This window comes from Triturus cristatus, chromosome 12 (assembly GCF_964204655.1).
Source record: "Triturus cristatus chromosome 12, aTriCri1.1, whole genome shotgun sequence".
Classification (NCBI taxonomy): domain Eukaryota; kingdom Metazoa; phylum Chordata; class Amphibia; order Caudata; family Salamandridae; genus Triturus; species Triturus cristatus.
Window position 1 is genome coordinate 783,429,812 of NC_140595.1, and position 21,700 is coordinate 783,451,511.

The 21,700-nt window shown below is 49.5% G+C and overlaps 1 protein-coding gene across 1 annotated transcript in view; it reads right to left on the reverse strand.

Moving 5' to 3' along the window:
- Window positions 1–15,866, reverse strand: part of LOC146782831 (rhodopsin kinase GRK1-like) — a 315,996-nt gene extending 300,130 nt beyond the window's left edge. The window contains exon 1 of the mRNA XM_085640123.1: window positions 15,791–15,866. The gene's annotated coding sequence lies outside the window, so the exon portion shown is untranslated. The remainder of the gene's footprint in view (window positions 1–15,790) is intronic.
- Window positions 15,867–21,700: the final 5,834 nt, after the last annotated feature.

The window sequence follows — 21,700 nt, forward strand, 5'->3', positions numbered from 1 at the left end:
TAGGTGACAGGTAGTGCGACAGCGCAAAGAGAGTCCGTGTATTGTGTGCGGTGGAACGCGAAGGGATGAACCCTGATTGGTCGGGCAATATTAGCTTAGGCATTAAAGGGTTAAGCCGGGCAGCGAGCAATTTTGCCAGTATTTTATTGTCAACATTTATGAGAGACAAAGGCCTGTATGAGTCACATAGCTCTGGGTCCTTCTGCGGCTTGAGCAGTGCCAGCAAGATCGCCTCACGTAAAGTCGGAGGCAGGCTCTGTTGTTCATGGGCATTCCCATACATTTCCACCAAACGGGGTGCCAACTGATCCACAAAAGTCTTGTAAAATTCGCAGGTAAACCCATCGGGGCCTGGCGCCTTGCCATTGGGCAGTGTTTTGATCACTTCCGTCGCCTCCTCCACCGTGATTGGCAGAGACAGATATTCCCTATGCGTGTCTGACAGCCACGCTATCGCCACGTCTTCCAGATACTCCATTATTGCGGCTGGCCCCGCCGTCGGTCTAGAGGCGTACGTTGCACCGTACGCAGTCACAAACTCGCTCAGAATTTCTTGCGCGCCAAATTTTTGCTCCCCTCGGGTATTGCGTATCACATGGATGGTCTGCGGTGCACGGCCCTCACATATTTTAGCTGCCAGATGCCTTCCCGACCTACCCCCCTCACCATATGCTCTCGCTATCTGTCTCTTCGACGTGTATTTAAGTTCGTCTTCCGCATAGTTTTGGTACTCAGACAAAAGTAGTCTGATGTCATCCAATAGTTTAGCATTGCCCGTCCTCACATATTCCCGTTCTAGCAGTCGCATTTTGTTTTCTCTCATCGTCAACTGCTGACGTATGTCTTTTAGGATACCAGCATTTGTGCTAATACAGATACCGCGTATCGTCGCCTTAAAGGCATCCCACAGTATACCGGGGTCTTTCATAGTGGGGGCATTGTGGTCAAAATAGTCCTTTATCGCCTGTCCAATAGTGTCTACGTACAGTGGATCTAAAAGGGCTTTCGCGTTAAACCTCCAGCTGAAAGGGGGAGGAGTGTAGCATGGAAATTCCAGGGACAGGAGCACTGGATTGTGATCCGACAGTGTCCGCGGTACGTGTTTAACTTCCCTAGTCCATAAGGCAACGTCACTAGACACTAACCAGTAGTCGATGCGGGCCCAGCTGTTGTGTGCTGGCGATGCGTGTGTGGCCTCCCTCCCCTCAGGATTCCTACACCTCCAGATATCAATAAGTCCCCTGTCCATCATCAGATCCTGTAGGACATGTAGTGCTCGTCTATGAGGCTCAGTCGTCGCCCCCGACCTATCCAGGTCGTCAGATAGTGCTACATTGAAGTCTCCACCCCATATCACATGTTCAGCCTGCAGATCCCTCAGCTTACCCCAGAGCGAGTTGTAAAATTGCGGGTCGTCTACATTCTGCCCATACGTGCTCACAATTGCCAGTCGCTGTCCACGCAGTAACCCAGTAACAATAACAAAGCGCCCCATGTCATCTGTCACCGTGGTGTCTACCTTGAGATGCAGTCCCCGTCTAGCCAATATGAGCACCCCTCTAGCATAGGAGGAGTACACAGAGGGATGTACTGATTCAGCCCACCGCCGCCCCACGCCAAGCCCACGGGTTGGCGCACAGTGTGTCTCCTGTATGAGTGCAATATCGATGTGCAGTCTATCCAAGTACGCAAGTGTCTGTCTTATTTTTTTGGGGTTATTAAGGCCCCGTATATTCCAGGTCAATACTTTGAGGCATCCAGTCTCTATCCTATCGCCCCCCATTTATCAACAGCATTGTGCAGGCCAGTCCAACACCAGCAGGCAGGTAGTGCGAGACTAAGGGGATCCGGGCACCCACAGACCTCGTGATTCCCTCGCGCAGTTTTCCGGATTTCAGCGATGCGTCTTATGCACCGTGACCAACAAACCAACTTTGCAACTTCATTCCCCCTCCCCCCACCCACTTCAGCCCCCCAACCATGCCAAAGACATACCCCCTTACAGTAAATCAACATAGAATGACTAAGATTGGGGATCACCCGCTTTGGGGGATCGCCCAGAGCACACATCTCCATCCAACTAAATGGATGTGGACGGGATTACATTAGGAGTTGGGACCAAAACGCAGCATGTCTACACAGGCACCTGACCGTCGCCGGACATAGCTCACAATTATCGGGGAACTAAATGTGGTCAGTCTCTCCAGAACAATACAAAATCCGCCCGGCAGTGGGCAGCACCCCACTGACTTTCCCACAGTCAATTCCAGGACCCCACAGATGACATCGGACCTCAACCAATGAGCCACCCAGGACCTCCCAAATTAGGGCCAACATTTCCCATGTCCTCAGGCCCGTAGAGCCACACGCCAGTCAGCAGCTCCCATCAGAACCTCAGTCTTGTGTGTGTGGTGCAGCGCCCCCTGATCAATCCTCCACCTGAGCATGAGGCAGTAGGGCCAGATAAAGCGTGTGGGATGTTCGTGAAGACAACCTAGTTCGCCCCACTTGTACTCACAGCAGTTCAGAAGAGTCCCACTGGCAATGTAAGTCAACGATGGACTCCCCTCGAGGCCCAGAGACCTGGCGCAGTTCCACCACCTTACCACATGCTGAAGGCGCGGCAGCTGTACACCACCCGCCTTGCCGCTCTCCGAAGTCCGCACATCAGCTGCCCTCTAGTCCGCATCCGGATCCTGATCCGTTCGCTGTCGCTCCTTACGCTGAATGCCAATGCGCTTGACAAGATCCTGCGCCGCCTTAGGTGTATGACAAATCGTCGCTCGGCCCTCGTGCGTCACTCGGAGCCTGGCTGGATAGAGCATCGCATAGTCGATCCCAAAATCGCGCAACTTTTTCTTAACGGGGTTGAATTCCCTCCTCGCCAGTTGGACCGCGACGGTGAAGTCCGGGTAAAACTACAGCGTGTTGCCCTGATGCGTTATTTGCCGTTTCTCTCTCGCCAGCCTCAAGATGACATCCCGGTCTCTGTAATTTAGGACCCGTGCAACTATGGGGCGTGGAGGGGCCCCAGGCCTCGGTCTGGGCGCCAACGATCGGTGCGCTCGCTCAATGAGGAACATTGGGGAGAGGTGGTCGGCACCAATGACATTACGGATCATCTCCTCCACGTATGTTTCCATACGCCCAACGTTGGTGGACTCCGGAACTCCCGTGATCCATACATTGTTGCGCCGGGACCGCGCTTCCAAATCCTCCGCCTTGTTTCTTAACACCTCCAGCAGCTGTTCCACTTCCGCACATTTTTTGGTCGTAGCCTGGGTGGCATCCTCCACTACCCCAATGCGAGTTTCCGCCTCCGTCAGTCGCTCCCCATGGCCATCCAGCTTCGCCGCCATGTTATCCACTCGGATTGTAATGGTGTCCAGCTTGCCGTTGATGTCCTGCAGGCTCTGCTGGATAGCCTGCAACACCCCCTCCATACCCGTGTGCAGCGCCTCTCCCGCGCCTAGGGCAGTTTCCGTTTGCGACGTGGCGCCCTTCGTCTGCCTTTTGGACTCGAACTGGAGTTTAGGTTGATTCTTGTCAGTTTTCCCCATGGTCTTGTCTGCACACAGCGGTCACCAGAGACGCGATCGACAAGCGGCAGATACCCCCAGCGAAAGGGGTCACAGGCGGCGTCCCACAGTCACTATATGTCCTGAAGCAGTCCGCACTGGCGGTATGGGTGGGCACTCAGCCGCAGCGCCCCTCACCCAGGTCACGCACCTTCCACCTCCACGTGCCCTTCGTGCCCCGGGGCCAGGACAGGCACCCAGCTCTCTTTAGGCACAGCCACGATCCCAGGGGGCCCACAGCAAGCGTTAATGTCCTCTAGCGCCACACGCGCTCCAGGGCCGGCCACCCAGCACAGCAACCTCCTCAGCGCAGGCCCGGTCCCCAGACGGTAGCGCGACAGGCGCCGTGCAACTGACCTGCACCCTCCTCGGCACCTCGGCTTCAGCGGCCGCCGAAGCTAGCAGCCCATGGCTCGCCCTCTCGACCGGCGCAGTCTCTCCAGGCAGCCCTCCGGTCCCCGACAGCGCAGTGATGCGGCGCACTCAGGCAGGACCCCACGCACAGACCAGGTAGTGCTCACCGGGTTTCCGCTCATCTGTCCTCATCGCACGTCATTGTCCGCCATAGCGGGATCCGAGAGTATTCTCCGCCGCCATCTCCTCCGATGCACGCCAGCCTCTCCTGTCAGCAGCCAGAGACAGCAGCGCAGCCTCCGCCCTCAAAGTCCACAGCCCGCACACATGTTTCCACACTCCAGGGCATACTGGACCGCCGATCTCGCCAGTGCTTCGTCACCTCAGTTCCCGGAGATTCCGAGCGGCGCCATCTTGTGCTCTGTGAGTCGCGTCCAGAGCCCAGAGTTCTGCAGCTCGCCCCCGCTCTCACATCACCTAGAATTCACTCCACACCGCATCCATGCGTGGACGCCCATGTCCGACAGTCCGTGCGGCAGTTTTTAGCGATCTTCTGGCCCTTTACATACTCTTTTACGCCGCTATTCTTGTCCGTCCGGCGGAGCTGTCTCACCAGGCAGCCATTCCGCTGTGCGCCCTCTAGTGCCCCCCAATGGCCTGGGTGCTACTTGAATCGACATTTGTCAGATGGGGTGCCTCCTTCTTCTGAGAGGCGCCCCTGCTTCATCCCACAGTCATTGAGTGTTCCTATTGTGCCTTCAGTGCAGCGGACAAACTGCACTCTCCTCACACGGCTGATTACTTCGTGTTGCCAGGTAGTATTGCCTGAATTGGACCTGGGTGGTTAGAGTGATTGACTGGGCTGAGGAACACTTCCGAGAGCGATCGGAAGCTGGCCAAGAGACTGCTAGACTCCCCCATGCTTCGCAGAACTGGACTGGTGCCGGAAGACACACTGTGGAATCCTTTGAGTGAACGACTACCGCCTTCAGCCCACTTCTTCCCTGCATCCTGTGGGTGAACATCCCATGTGGTGGCCATACCCCCATTTGTCGACTGCCTCCTCATTAGTCCTGCTACCTACCGCCACTTTCTTCCTTGGGACCCTGACTAAGCGTGACTTTGGCCACAATCAGCCTAGTATCAGGGGGAGGGTGGTTTCTCTTCAATCCATGGGTGTAGGGTGGTTAGGATAAGCTGAAATATGGAGGAGGGTTTGGCCCACTGGGTCTGCATGGGTATTATCTGCTGACCTTCTGAATATCAGTGCACTGCATTACGGTGCTGTGTGCGTACAAGTGCGCTCTACACGCACCTGCCTGATATCCGTTGCACCTCAAATTGGTGCAGAGTGAGTGAGTGCGTGTGTGGGAGTGAATCCATGGGGACCGCCTGTTAATAATTACATCATAAGGTGGTGTTGTTTTACATGTTGATTTCTTGCCAAAAGAATACTACATTTGGCATTGGTTTTTACCCGTGCGGCCTTCTGTGTGTACACATTTCTGATATCGATGAGATCCGGGGTGCACCCTATAACTGTGAGGTATTGAATTGTAATACTTGTCAGGGTGGGCCTAGTTCTGACAATGTTTCTGACCGCATACGGGTGCTGGGGGGATAAAGTGGAATCTTTCCCAAGTGTGCATACTACTGATGTCATTTTTACACGGTTGAGCCTAGTACTGCTAGTAATATTTCCAAATGTGATTTATGCCCAGTAATTCATGATGTTGTGTGGTTAATGTGTGTGTTGAATACAAACTTTATTTACATACACCATGTATGAAGTCTCTTTTGTGATGCTCAGTGTATTTATTGTGTGAAAGTGCTGTGCCAATGCTTCACACATTGCGTCTGTGATAAACCTGACTGCTCAGTGCCAAGTTACCCAAGGTTGAGCGCAGGTTATACAGTGGGTGCAATGACCCACCCCTGATGAAAGTGGAAGGGTCTGTCTGGCTAGGGCCCGCCTCAGCCAACCAGAAAGTGCTAGTTCCAACACAGATATTTATTTGCACCGACCGCCAGCTTCTGACGAGAGCCTGGGCACTGGCACTCTTTCTTTCACAAGTTAGGCACTGGCCTTGTAATATTGCGAATTGTGCCCTGTGGATTGACTGGAGATTTCCCCAACTATGCTTTGACGTTTATAGTCTGCAAAATGTTTCTTTCCCTGTTGTACACACTGGACATGTCTCCATGCAGGTAGCATTTTTGTTTCCCTTTCACTGTTCTCTGTCAGTATAAGTTAAGAGTCCCGGCACTATAAAGTTTCTTGCTTGTTCTAGTTCGTGGTACGATTTTGCTACTTTTTTTTATTATGTTATGTTTTATGCTCCATTTTTGTTGTTTTTTTTAATCATATTTGTATACATAAATGTAGATGGAAGTATTAAGAAAAATAAATAGCATAACATTGGGAGTCCTAGTTCTGTTGTGGCACTTTTACTCTATTCAAGGCTTCTCTAACATGTAACCACATATTAATACCACCGCACCTGCCTTCTGAACACAAAAGAGTGCCAAGAGGCAATAAATGGCTCAAAAATGAAGGACCATGGGTGTCCAAAAGCCTTGCACTAGAGCTGAACTCTTTACAAGCTCACTTGTGTCCTGGTTGTGGGGCTGCAAAATCTCTTTCTAAAATCTGGGACTCAACCATGAAAGGACATATGAGGACGCGGTGTGTCCTACACAGCTCTGCTAGTCATATATTCAGCCTCTAACACTACAGCACTGTAGGAAAGTGCCTCTTTTAGACATGTTCACCCCAACATTTTTCCCACTGGTACTGGTGATTTGATTGGAAGTGTACTGGGTTCCTGCTAACCAGGCCCCAGAGCTCATTCCCTAAAAACTACAAAACTTTTAATTGTAACCCAATTACCAAGAACTTGAGCACCCTTGTAAGACCCTGGTAAATGGCACCCCTGGTACCCAGCGCATGGGTACGGAAGAGGGTCCTTAAGGGCTGCAGCATGTATTATGCCACCCATAGGGACCCGCACTTAAATTGCCCATTGGCTACTACCTCGTACGCCCCTAAACCCTCCTAAATTGAGTATTTATGGGTCCCCCTGATGCCAGGTCTGCAGATACCGAGTTCCTGGGAACTGAAGAAGGACAAAGAAGAGACAACACCGCAAGAACCAAGGACTTGCACAGAACCTGGCACCAAACCCTACTTTGCTGCTTGCTCCTCAATAATTGCAAAGACCTGACTTTTCCTGGGGCTGTGCATCCTTCTCATCACTTGGAGGATGGTCCAGCACTTCGACAACCAGCTATCATCTCCCTTGGGGGGGAGAAAGCAATCCCTCTGCATCCACAGTCACATACCACATCTGTCCGGTTCACCGTGTTGCTGGCCATTGGGCCACCGACAGAGCACCACTTTAGGAGAAGGTCTCTGTGGCTCCAGGGGGTCAGCCCTGTCTCTCAGCTCAGCTGAGTTTTGAAACACTAGACCCTCCAGGAGATCCCCAGCACCAGTACCCTGAGTACTGGTGCACTTGCACCAGTCAAGGCTTGTTTCGTGTCCAGCCCAGACACCACCACCTTGGAAGCCTTCCTGCACTTCGAGGGACATCAGGACAGAAGAGACCCATGACCAGATCGGCCCTGCTGTTTTGTTTTTCTCCCCTCAGCAGGTATACCGACAACCGTGAGTGCTTCAAACTCAAGTGGCCAGTCAGCCAAGCACCGCTGCACCTCAGCTCCACAGCCCTGAGCCCCAAATTCTGACTGTGTCCCCTTGGCCTTAGGGTCCCTATGACCTGAGCCCCCCTTTGGGTTCACCTGGACTTGCTCCCAAGTCTCCCCTTGCAGCCTTTGTTTCAGGTCCTATTGACTTTAACGGTGAAGAGTTTGACGCTACCATCCTGACCATCCTCGCTGCACCTGGACACACCAGGACAGGTAAAGTGAAACTGCTGGTGGTACTTCGGACCTTGGCCCCCTAGCACCTTATGTCCCAAATGGCACCTCTAAACTCCACTTGCAAGTACCTGTATGTTATGTGTGTTTTTCTCCCATAGTATAACATTGTAGCGTTGTAGGCGCATGCGCCAAAAAAACGTTATTTGAGCTATTTTTCTATTTCTATCTAAAATTAATATCTCCACTTGATTTGATTTGAGATTTATAGAGCGCAACAATCACCCGAGGGCATCAAGGTGCTAAAGACTAGCCGTCCAGCAGAGGACATCCTACACACCAATACAACTGCCCCTGCTAAGGGATTAGCTGGAGAATAACGATGTTTTAAGAGCCTTCCTGAACGGCAGGAGAAGAGGGATGGCTCTTAAGATGAAAGGAAGAGAATTCCAGAGTTTGCTTGCGGCCATAGAGAAAGCTCTATTGCCCCACTTCTTTCTTTTGGTTCTCGGCACCGCAAGCCACAGCTGGAGAGATGATGTCAGAGGTCTACCAGGGGAGTACCAGCAGAACATGGTTTTTAATCTTGTAGGGTAAGGGAGATAAAGTGCCTTGTGTACCATACAGAGTGATTTGAAGCTGATGCGTTTATTGATGAGGAGCCAATGCAGGACTTCTAATCCCTTCCCCGCAGACTGTTTTTTAGGAATGTCCAGGACAAGTCTCGCCAATGTATTCTGCACCACCTGGAGTTTATATTGCATGCTCTTATTGGATTACAGGTAAAGCGAGTTACAGCTGTCCAGTCCATACATAACTAAGGCAAAAGCTATCTGTATGTGTGCAGGCCGTTGGATTAAAGGGAATTTTTTTAAGCATCCTTATAATCCAGGTGCAGGTAGAGATGGTGCGATTCGTATCGACATTAAGGTCGAGTTGCGTGTCAGTAGAACTCCAAGATTCTTGGCCTTCTCGCCCGGCATAGGGCAAGTTCCTAAGGACTGGGGCCAGCAATTGCTGTTCCAGCTTGATGACCCTGATCCTGAAAATCATAACTTCAAGCTTGACCCCATTCAACTTCAGGAAATGACCTGATATCCACTCTGCCACTTTGGTCATGCACCCGAGAATATTCTCCGATGCTGAACTGGAGCCCTTGGGGATTGACCCCAAGATCTGCGTGTCATCAGCATATGACACCACCTCCAGTCCAAAGGAGTGAATCACGGCCGCTAGGAGAGCCACATAAAGATTGAAAAGAGTTGGGCTCAGCGATGAGTCCTGCAGAACTCCACATGGTAACACAAAGGATTCTGAGTGGAAGTGCTGTAATTTCACCCTTTGAGATCTTTCCATCAGGAATGAGGACAAGAGGGCTAGTGCTTTATGGGAGATACCAAGACTCTGGAGTCTGTCCAGCAACAGCATAGACGAGATAGTATCAAATGCTGCTGGCAGATCCAGGAGCATCAGCTTGTACTAAAGTTATTCTAAAGATCTTGGTGTCTAAGTTCTTATAAAAATCTGCTTTATTTTTATAAATTAGTCTTGGATTTCTAATTGAGTGTGTGAACCATTTATTGACTGTGTGTGTACAGCAAATGCTTAACACTCCCCTCTGATAAGCCTAAGCTGCTCGATCACACTACCACAAATAGAGCACTTGGGATTAATAAAGTAAGCCCTGCAAACCATATAAGGGTCGTCTGGACTTTATGCACGGCGTGCCCTTACACTGGCGCCGCTACATAAAAAGCCAGCTTCCTACAAGCACACAAGAGTGTACACTATGAACTCTGTCAGCCTCCCAGCACTTTCACAGGGCCATTGAACACGCCCAGGACATCAATATTTCATTTGTACCCTGGGCCACTGAAGTTATGCTGTAGAGAAGAACCGACATATGCAGCAGAGTTGACTAAATTATGCTGTAAAAAGGCAAATTATGCGGTGCAGTGCGTCTCATTTTGGGACGGTATTACTTCATTATTTTATCACTTCACTAGCATCAGCAAACAGCAAATGAAAGGTGATCCATTAACCTTTTCAAAAGACCTTCCACTATGCGGAAACATATGCGGCAGTGTTTTTAGTAACTTTTAGTCCTTTTAGCTAGAATCAATTATCCTTTTTTTGGTAAAATCTGCAAATAAGAATGATGGTTTATGCAGCTAAGCCAGCATTGTGAATAAAACACTGCAGAGTCACATAATTCCATTGGCCCTATATACCAGTCTCAGGTCAAAGACATTTAGAGTAGGGAAGTGGTTTACAATTACTCAGGTGTTTCACCTGCGTGACCTACCACTCTCATTAGCATCCCAAGCAAGCTGGTCCCAATAGCGGAAGGTGAGGAAGCAGTCTTCAAATAATTAGGGGTGGGTGAAATATTCTGTTCCGTCTGCGGAATTGAAAGAAATTAGGCCACTCCGCCTTACTCTTTAAAGAGGCGTTCTGGCCAAATTCCGCCAATTGCCACATGGTGTCATTTTTCTCTCATGAGGCTCTAGAATATGCAAGCTGGCAAGCCTGATTTAGCGATTCCTAGCATGATTTTCTGACGCGGGCGGTCACCAGCGGTCACAGTCAGAGGGCTGCCATTTGAGTAGATTTGCTGTCGCTCAAGTAGATTTTCGGCTCGAGCAGCAGCAAAATCAACTCGAATGGCAGCACGCTCTTGCACAATTCATGGTGCGGTTGGCGTTGATTTTCAGTGCTAACAACACTAGATTGCAGCACAAGCTGCATATTTTACGCCCGTTGGAGGAATCTTGCAGAGTTTTTCTGTACCTCTCAGGATTTCTGCTGAGTAAAAAACTCCACGAGTTACGCCCACCCCTTCAAGTAATTTGTTGCCATGCACCATCTGTGCAAGTATAGAGGGTGACTACTGAATCTTGTAATAGCACGCTGCGAACTGCAAGCTGCACCTACACGGTTTACTACAATCCACCTTAAACAGCATTACACTGTGTCCGACCACATTTACAAACTTCTTCGCGCCAGTGATGTCATCAGGTCCGCTGGTCCTAAAATTGCCTTGTTTGTACAATACTTAACATAATTTAGACTTGTTCTATGTGCACAGGCAAGCTGACAGTCTTGTTTTAGTTTTGCATTAACGTGTAATTTTTTTTAATTACATACATTTCGGAGGGAAATATCATGGGATTTACCATTTGCTCATTGTTTATACATGCTTTCATTTGACTGTAGGACTCCGAGCAAAGCCGGGCTATGCTACAAAAGGCTTTCAACACCTCGTCAGGGATAGTAAGCGCTATATAAATGCAATTTCAATACATTGTGTGACATGACCTGGCTTTCTGTGGATTCCAAGGTGTGTTCCCTCTATTCCCAACCAGTTATTCCCACTGATGTAGATTATCAGGGGTTTTGAGCTACGTCACACAGTGCTTTTGAAGCACTAAAGTCAACTTTCTACACACAAATACCTTGAGTACAAAAGTTGATGAGCTGTCACCTGTGTTCCTGTGCTTTACGTAGCCGACCTTAGCTAACGTGTACTAAATCTGGGCCCAAACTCTTTGTAAAACCACTACTTTTAGCGCACCTTACAATGAAGCACCTAAACATTCCAAGACCGCCTGCCAGTGCTTCATTTGAGCCGGTGGTTTCCTGTGCTCAGCACCTGCACTTAATTGTCAACACCAGCGCTTGTGACAGTTTGCCACAAGGTGGTGCTCTCTGGCTAATTCACAGATGACCACATCAACAGTTAATTATTAATTCAATATACATTAAAATGACTATTATCTGCCACCCACACAATTCTTATAGCATTGGGGGCCTGGAATAGTCCGAATTGTCGCACTTGTAGGAGTTTGATGGGTAGTAGTTGTGTTTTTACTAGTACCGGCATCATGGCAGAGGCAATGTGTGGTGCAAGCTGGCGAGAGCCCTGGTGCTTATTTTTTTTTTCTCACAAATTAAGCACTACCGCCTGCAGGTAACACACCAGAGCCACATCCACAGCAAAGCAAGACCCCCTCTCCTGAAATATCATGCTTGAAAAATAATGCCATGGTACATCAGCTTCTGGGCTATCATTTGCTTAGCTCCTCAGGGCATAAACGCCACCAGTTGTGGGATGGGCCACTGCATTTCTTCATAGAGAAATTCCTCAGAATTCAAAGCCTCTCCAAAAATTCACCAAAACTATCATAAAAGATGAAAGCGTCCAGCTAACAGCCCCGCCATAATCAAAGCACTCTAGAAAAGATGTTTTGCCAATTCCTGTTTCATTAAATGAGGAAAACCTATTTGACCCACTGCAGTCCATCTTCCGTCAAATAAGGCATTCTCCAAATCTGGACCATTGAGCTCCAAGCAGCTGATGGAGGCCTGCTGTGGCTGAGTGGGAGGGTAGAGAGCATGTTCATTGTTAGCACCGGCAGGAAGAGACTCCTCCCAGCTCCCAACAGGAGGGAGACACTCCTCCCAGCTGTTCCTGACCACTTCCATTGTCTCAGACTAGGTCACTTCCTGTCCGACTCATGCCAGGTTTCTGGTGATTTGCCCAAAGGAGTTTCCTTTTAATTCAATCTCTGCACCTTGGATGGTCAGCCTTCCTGCATGTTGCAGGTTTGCTCCACAATGGCGGCTCCTGTCCCTCTGTTATGGTAGCTACTTTTCTTAGGAAAAAATCCTGGCCGTTTGTTTACATTTTGCTATTCTAAAACAGCCAAGAGATGGTATGGGAATAAGAAATCCAAAAATGTGTATTTCTTTAACACGTGGAAACATTTCACCCTAGAGCGGTGGTTCTCAAACTGTGAGCCGTGGCTCCCTGGGGAGCTGCCACACTTATCCAGGGGAGCAGCGCACCGAGCACTTTAATGCATTTAATGTAGAAGGGTCTGTTGGCTTCAGTTGAGCTAATTAGACTTAAACGCATGATGTCGATGATTTGTAAGTGACATGCCTAAAGCTGTAATCGTAGTGCTTAATTGATGGCATGTCGAGGGAGATAACCTCCATATTTCACTGGATCCCCATGTTCCAACACTCCGAAAGTAAGTGGAAGATGCCTGATTTATTTTGTTCGACTTGTTAATAGTTTCGTTTTTTTCCAAATGCATTTTACACCAATGCAAGTTATCAGGAAAGTTGTCCTGTCTATTAAACACATTAAGTATTATTAAGTATTGACACATGTACTTGAACCATAGGTACTTCCAGTACACATTTCTTTCAGTACACACACACACACATTTCCACACAGGCCTGCTCTCTCCTTGAGCACCGGGAAGTAAAACACCAAATCCGACATAATGCCAACATTTGGAAGCAAGAAAGAGGTATGTTTAAAAAAAATAAGAGGAATTTATTTAGCTTGCATTGATTTGGAGGCAATTTTAGGGAGGAGACAGCAAAGATAAAGCTGCATGTGGTTTAAAAAATCATAAGTGACCTTGCTGAGACTTGTGTGTTGGCAAATATGACATGGGTCGAAATGGAAGTGCATGCAAATATTCTTCAAGCGCAGAAACACTTTGGCAATGGGGCCTACATGCATAGGGGTGCTATCTAGCACTGTAAGTGGGATAAAAATGTTTGAGAGGGTACTCTAAAAAAGGCATGGGCAAAGAAGTGCAACTAGGAGTATTTTATTACAGGCGCCGCCTTAGTAATACAAAACACCCTGCGTATATGAGTACAATACCTTCATCAGCTTCATCCCAATTATTTTCAGGGAGAAAAATGCAAGTACTCCCAAGGCTGGGCTTACATTCACCCTACCCTCCAAAAAAAGTAACAGTGAGGAGCCACGGGCAATGGCCAATGGCCAATGGGTCAAGAGAGCTGTGGGTCGAAAAAGTTTGGGAACCGCTGCCCTAGAGCATTAGATTAATGCTGTTAGTGAACTAAGAGGCAGGTCAGCGGTTATGTACACCCTCTGTGTGGCATGGATTCTTACTATAAAGGGAGCACCATTATAGGCTACTAATCCCCAGCGCAGTGATAGTGGACAAAAAAGAGGCTTGGTGAAATAAAGTATTTGCCTAGGATCTCACAATTTGGTCCAGCGGGGAAGCTGGGATTGAGGCCAGATTATCCAGGTTCACACGAGCCCTTCAGCCTCTAGCTGGATAGCTCTCCGACATCAAAGGTTAATGCTTTAACCTTAATTCCTGGAAGATGGTAAAAGGGCATGGATAACAGGCAAAATCTACTTATTTTCGTCAGTTTTTTTCCCGGAGTTTTATATAGTGCAAACTTTGACCGAAGGTATCAGAGCGCTTTACATGAGCACCAGTTGCGTTACAGATGGACGCATTCATTTTTTGTCAGGCAGGGAGAGATTAAGTGATTTGCCCAGAATCACAGGATGTTGAGCGTCCCTGCCGGGACTCGAACCTGGATCCCCAGCTTCGAGGTCCACCCTCTAGCTGTTAGGCCACATAGTGTGAACTATGGACATCAGAGGGCTTCACAACAAACCTAGCACATTTCTTACACTTTTTATTCAGCATAGGGATGCTTCCCCTGGTTCACAGGAAGCTCAGCAGAGGAAGGAATTTGAACTTGGTTCTACACCTTACATGGTCGGCAGCTGTAGCTACTAGGCCACAGTGCCTCCATGAAAGCTCAGATTAGATGCCAAGCCTCCTAGTCCCATGGCAAAAGCATGCCCACTGGACCACATCAGCGCCTGCTGTCGGCCCACCCGTGACCTACCCAGCGTTTCAGGGGTCCTGTCGAGGCTTTTCTTCTTATAACAGTCATTACTCATTTTGAGTGTTTTTCTAAGCTCCCCCAACATTGTCATATAATGAGAAAAAAACCAAGGCCTTTTCTTTGAGTCCCTTCCAGAAATCTCCATGTTTAACGTATCTATATATTTTAAGATGGCCTGATTTAGAGGAGGCGGGGATAGAATGAAACCCCACAATTGTGACCTATGACTCATAGCCCCTCACTCCCCACCAATCGCCCTGCACGAGTCACAACGCACACTCAAGGTGACTCCGCGTGCGCAAATAGTCCTGCGAAGTGATAATGGAAAGATGGCCACCCAACTTGTACTATGAATGAGCAGCCCAACGACCAGTGGCTACTGCCACTACTGCCCCCACAGCCACAGTCAACAACGTCACCTCCACGAGACGCTGCTTCGGTTCAAAGAGGGTGGACACTGCCGGCCGGGCGTCACGGCTCGCACTGCATTGCGGTTCATTCATATAGCGCTCCAACACCTAAACGAGGCGCATTTTCCTGAATAAGGCTAAACATCCACTTTTCCGTCAACCCTCTGTGCACTTCCTTCAGGCCAGACCGTGCCTTGAGGGGATGCAATGCGCAGAGTCTCCGATCCGAAAGACACACATTTCTTTTTTCATTCATTCATTCACTCAGATCTCACAATAGAGCAGTTTTGTACTTTCAGGTATGTGTGGGCCTCAGAGACATTTCTGGAGGGTAGAAATAGGTGGTTCTGACCACAAGCGCTACAATAGCTCAGTTGCCTAACGCACCTGCTGTAGAGCGCTGTGCCTAGCCCGGTGACAGGATTTCGTTCTGAGTGACATACCCCTCTGCCTTTATAGGTTCGCCGCTGGGATTTCTGTGTAATCTGCTGGTCATGGGGTTCAATCTTGTTAGGGTCGATACAGCACTACAGCTTTCTGACGTTGATGTCACGCAAGGCGGGTTTATAAAGTGCCTTTAGGCAACGCAGTGCGGGTGCACTCTGTTTAAATGAATAAAGGTGACATTAAAAATAGCCACAGAGAGTCCAGGTGTGAAATGGGCCTTTTGTAGAGTCAACAAAGGGTTGACGGCGTCATTGGTAAGAGGACAGGACCCCTGTGGCATAGCTACCAGACCCCTTTGAGGAAGATCTCGCGGGGTCCAGTGTTCTCATAGATATCAAGGTCCAGAGTGTGAGGGGGGCATGGAAGCCGGCGCTCCCCTCTTCCCCCAGGCCCTCCTTTCACCGCGCTGCCCCTCCTTACCTGCTCTACGCCCCTCAGCCTGCCCTCCACGCGCCAGACTCCTCAGGTGTGAGGCTACTGCTGGGATCCGTCTGAGTGTGGACGGGGAGGGCCTGAGGCTGGGTGGGGGGTCATTAGCTCAGGGATTAGCAATCCTGTAGCTGTCAGGCGGCATTACACAGATCCCGTCTGAAGGGAAACTTCTGCAGAAAAGTCAAAGGTTGGTGGTTTGGAGCCGAGAGGAGGGTGAAAGGGGCGGCCATATTCCCCCACCCGGCTAGCCCCGCTGTCCGTCAGCTTAATAATAAGGCATGTAGTGCGAAGATGAGGGTTGGGTCTGCTTCAAAGCAGGTATAGGGTGGGGGGGGGGGCACACCCAAGGCCTCGTGTCTCCGTTTTGTGGGGGTGGCCTGGACATCCTTCGAGTGACTCCAACCCGGCCCTCCTGCTGTCCCGCGTCATAAGGGTGACCTTGAGGCAGGCAAAGTTTTTCAGGTGACCTCTCATAACTTGGGCATCCTCTGACTCTGGACCAAAAATCACCAGTTTTTATAGTTCTGCTTCTCAAACTCATTATGCACACTGCCTTATCGTAAACAGACATGTACACATGCTACTGTGAGGCCTCAGGCTACAGTGTGACCAGATAACCCCATAACACGGGTCCAGTTCCAGAGTTTCCTCTCACAATCAATGGGCTCATTTGAACTAAATTAAGAACTGCAAGTCCCAGAATGCTTTGTTGTGGTAAAACCTTGCAGTGGGAAAAAGGTGGTCCCTGCAAGGGGTAATATATTCAACTTTGACCGTTCATGTGCAAATTTGAGAATATTGATCTACTTCACTGCATCCTAAAGAATATCAAGGTTCGACCGCTTGGAAATGCAACAAGCAGTGGCAACGTCAATCGGTCTTACATTGACAATGTTCTGTAGTTGCTGCTGTTGGCTTTGCCAATAAAGGATTGACATCATGCTTTTGAGATGGCTACCGTTTTGCATGATGCAACCTGATCACACAAGAGAGCAACCATTTTAAAAGTATGTTTTATGATTACACAATATAACAATGTTATTAATTGTTGAGTTACAGGTAGTAACTAGTCCAAAGGTGGTTGTTAAATGCTTACTGCAATTGGATAGCTGAACATAAGGATATTCAGGTTTGGAGGAAAGGTGGTATGTGCGGCGGGTAACGCTGTGACCAAAACAAAACCAACTTGAATCTCGCGGGAAGTAGGATTTTGGATGCAGCGGCCATCTTGTATTGGGATTGTATAAAAGGAGAGTGAAGTTAAGAGTCTCATCGCGACATTTCTGGGGGTGACTTCAGGGACATTTGATTTGAGACGATGATCGGACGTTCGTGGGACGACATTTTATTTCAGTGCCCGCGACGAGACCGTGAACGGACGTTCGTGGTTCGGTGGTGACTTCAGGAGGACATGATTGATCGTCGTTGATGAGTCAGAGATCGGCCGCTTTGTTCGGTGGTGACTCCAGGATTAGCGATGTTCGTGGTTCTTCGCAGTACCGAGTGAAGGACATGCCTGATGATTGACCCGCCATGACCCGTGCCAAGCAGACAGCCCGCAAGTCTACCTGGTAAGCGCCATTTTCTATCCTTTGTGATTGATGGGCCCTGCTTCTTTGTTTGACCCATTTTGTATTCCGATTTTTGCTTGATTGCTTGCTTCATTTCCTCTGCTTGATTGATTTTTTATTCTGATTACAATGTATCATTGATGCACTCTGCTTGATTGTTTCATTTCCTCTGCTTGATTGATTTTTTATTCAGATTGCAATTCATCATTTATGCGCCCTGCTTGATTAATTTTGCACTGCGATTTATCATTTATGCGCGCTGCTTGATTAGTTTTATATTGCGATTCATCATTTATGCGCTCTGCTTGATTGCTTGATTCTTTTTGCATTCCGATTTTCGGTGGGAGACTCGCGGTCTGACCCGCTTCTGCCCTCTCTCCCACTCCTCTAAGGTGCTGGGCCTGCGTCTCTCTGGCTTGACCGGGGACCAGGCTGCGCTCTGCAGTGGAGAGGGACTGAGAGTCCATACCCTGTGCGGCTGAACCCCAAAGCTGGGCCTTCGCCCTCTGGCTCGCCCGGCTACCTAAGGTGCTCACTGCACCCCCAGCAAGCAGCATCAACCATGGAGGCAGACATCACGGCTCAAGAATCCGGCAACACCAAAGACGACATGGAATGGCACACTAAGGCAAAGAGAGGACGCGACTCGTGCCAGAACTCACCAGAAAAAGCAGCAAACCTTGCCCGCGCACCCCCCACAAGCAACGCAATTCCAACCACAAACCGCTATCTGGTTCTCCAAAGTACCCAGGACAGTGACGCCCACTCTCAGGACCTCAATGCATCTGAACCCGGGACCTCTTCAGGTCCCACAAAGCAACTACGGATCCCTCCCATCATCCTGAAGAACTTAGCCACCCACAAGGTCCTCGTGGAGCTACTGGAGGAACACTGCACCTCCACCTTCACAATCAAGCCCCGGCAGGACCACGCCAAGATCAAGCTCACCACATCAGAGGACTACAGGAGTGTGACCAGCATGCTTACAGAACAGAACATGGAGTACCACACCTTTTCATTGACCGCTGCAAAAGCCCAGCGCTTTGTAATACGGCGACTCCCAGCAAACACATCCCTTGGGCACATCACTCAGGACTTATCGGAACTTGGACTTCCAGTCAAAAATATAACAAAGATTGCCTCTCCAGCGGACAAGAACAAGACATTTCCCCTCTTTGTTGTAACCCTGTCGGCAAGCCAGGATGGGAAGCCAGCAGACCTCTCAGCAGTCACACGGCTCAGCAGTTGTATCGTCACCACAGAAGCACCTAGAGGGAAATGAGGACCGGCCATGTGCTACAACTGTCAGCGCTTGGGGCACACCTTTGCTTTCTGCCATCAGAAGCCAACGTGTGTACGCTGTGGAGGCGAGCACACCTCTAACCAATACACAAGGAACCGAGAAAGCGAACCAGCAATATGTGCTAACTGCACAGGACCCCACCCCGCAAGTTATCGCGGCTGTCTCTACCTGCAGAAGGCAAAGAAGGATGGACCGTGCAAACCCCCCCAACCACAAAATACTTCCCTACACTCAACTGCAACAGACCAGGGACAAAGGAAGACTTACCAACCCGCATTGGCACACAGGATCCCATCTGGCAATCCAACCAACAGCCATAGCAACGCGCGCGTGGATGGAAGAACATACGCAGAAGCAACAGGACCCAAACAGGACAGCCCACCACCAACAACTGCCCCAGCACCATCCTGTGAAATAGGCTCAGCCATCAACTGGCAGGAACTCATCACGAAGATTGCGAAAACAGTTGCAGACATGAACATTCACCCTGTGGTGACAATGGTGGCGAATCTCATCGCCGGACTTTTCCACGGTGAAGAAAACACCCGCAATGGCAGCAAAATCTAAAGGAAACTCCCTCTTCTTGATGTGGAATGCTAACAGCATTCAGAAGAAAACTGCAGAACTCCTGCACCTGATGTAAACCATGGATGTGAGTATAGCACTTATCTCCGAGACCCATCTCGAAGTAAGCCAGAAGCTGAACTTAGCAAACTACAGGGTGTACCGCACAGATCGCATCACCGGAGCCAAGGGCGGAGGAACAGCGGTGATTGTCAGCACAAAAGTGAAGTACCACGAGATCTCACTACCACCAGTGGGGAGCATTGAAGCAACTGGAATACAGATACAGACCTCTGCAGGCCCTCTACGGCTGATTACCGCCTACTCACCTCCAGGCAAGCTAAGCCCAAAGGACTTGGATGCTTTAATGGACCCCGCATCCCAACATTAATTGGTGGAGACCTAAATGCCAAGCACCAGTGCTGGAACTCTCACACGGTAAACAGCAAACGACACGCTCTACTTGCCCACTCAAAGAAGGAGGACTTTGTAGTGGCTGGCCCAACTCAACCAACACACTATCCAGGCTGTGCACTGCATAAACTGGACGTTCTGGACATCGTCTTCATGAAGAATCTCTACCAGTCTATGGAGCTGGAAACCTTAACAGCGCTGACATCCGACCACAACCCAGTGTTGATCACAGTTGGAGACGTGCTTGAAGATCAGCAACAGGGCACCAGGCACAACTACAAGAAGGCAGACTGGAGCCTATACAAGAGAAGCCTGGAGGAGACACTGGTCCCTGGCCCCCTACGCTGCATTGAAGACATTGACCAGGTGGTTCACCACTTCACAGCTGCAGTCCACACTGCCATCGAGCTCAGCGTTACCGAGCAGAAACTCCAACGCTGCTCTATCTACGACCTCCCGAAGGGCATCAAGCAGTCGATAGCTGACAAGAACAGAGCCCGGAGAGAGTGGCAAAGGAATCACACCCCGACCTGCTGAAGAAGTACAATGAGCTGACAAGACAGCTGAAGATGCAAATAAACCAGCACAGAGGTGAAAAGTGGGAAGCAGCTACAGCTAACTTGAAGGACTCGGACAACTCTCTCTGGAGAATGACCCGACGCTTGACTGGGAAGGAGGAACCAAACCCAACGATACAAGGGAAGACTCACTTGGCATGCAGCAACAGGGATAAGGCTGAGGTCTTCGCTGACACGTTGGAGGCATCCTTCAGGCCTAACCAGGCTAGCAAACTGGCAGCAGAAGTCAAGCAAGAGGTTGCTAAGCACCAACGGGAGCACCCACCAGAAACAGAAGCTGCAATCATTGAGGAATGCTCAATGGGTGAGTTACTGGCCCTGGTAAAGACCCTGTAAAAAACGGCAAGGCACCAGGAAAGGGCAGAATAGACAACCAAGCCATCAAGATGCTCCCAGATGCCGCAGTGGATCACCTTGCTTAGATATTCAACGCCTGCATGCAGCACCAGTATTTCCCTAACACCTGGAAAGAAGCAAGAGTCATCATATTCCCCAAGGCTGGGAAACCACTACGAGATCCTGCCAATTATCGCCCCATAAGTCTGCTATCTGGCCTATCAAAGCTCTTCGAAAAAGTTATCCTTGCCCGTCTCGTGGACTTTGCGACAAGCGAAAACCTCCTCGCCAAAGAACAGTTTGGGTTCCGGAAAGACCACTCAACCAATCACCAACTCCTCAGAGTTGTGGACATCATTAGCCATGGATTCAACATCAACAAGTATACTGGAGTAGTCTTTCTGGATGTAGCCAAAGCATTCGACCGAGTATGGCATGAGGGACTGCTTTTCAAACTTATGAAGCCCAAGTTTTCAAGCTACCTGGTTAAACTGCTGTCTAGCTACTTGTCAAAACGGACCTTTCACGTGGCGGTACGAGAAGAATGCTCAACGTCACGCCCAATTCTTGCTGGAGTGCCTCAGGGATCAATCCTAGGACCATTCCTCTTTAACATATTCACAAACTACATCCCCACGGACCTAAAGAAGACTGATCTTGCTCTTTACACCGATGATGTTGCAGTCATCTCCTGATCCTTCAGCGAAAAGGAAGTGGCTAAGAACCTTGAAACATCACTCAGCAGACTCTCCGAATGGTACAGCGACTGGCAGATCACCCTGAACACAAGCAACCCCACAGCAACATTATTCACCAGGAAGCTGAACAGGAAACACCCACAGATCCTCCTCAATGGGGAAGAGATCAAATGGGAAAACACTACTCCTACCTGGGGGTGACTCTGCCAGAAAGCAGCAACAAAACTGTCTGCATTATACCCACTCCTGAAGACCAAGTCGATGCCCTGCAGAGCAAGGTGCGAGCAATCACCGCAATAATTCGACCAACTATGACGTACGCTTCACCAGTTTGGAGTGGCTGCCGCCCGCAGCATCTGAAAGACCTACAGAGACTACAGAGCAGGGCCTTACGGATTGCAGCAGGTGCTCCTATCTTCACAAGAACAGCAGAC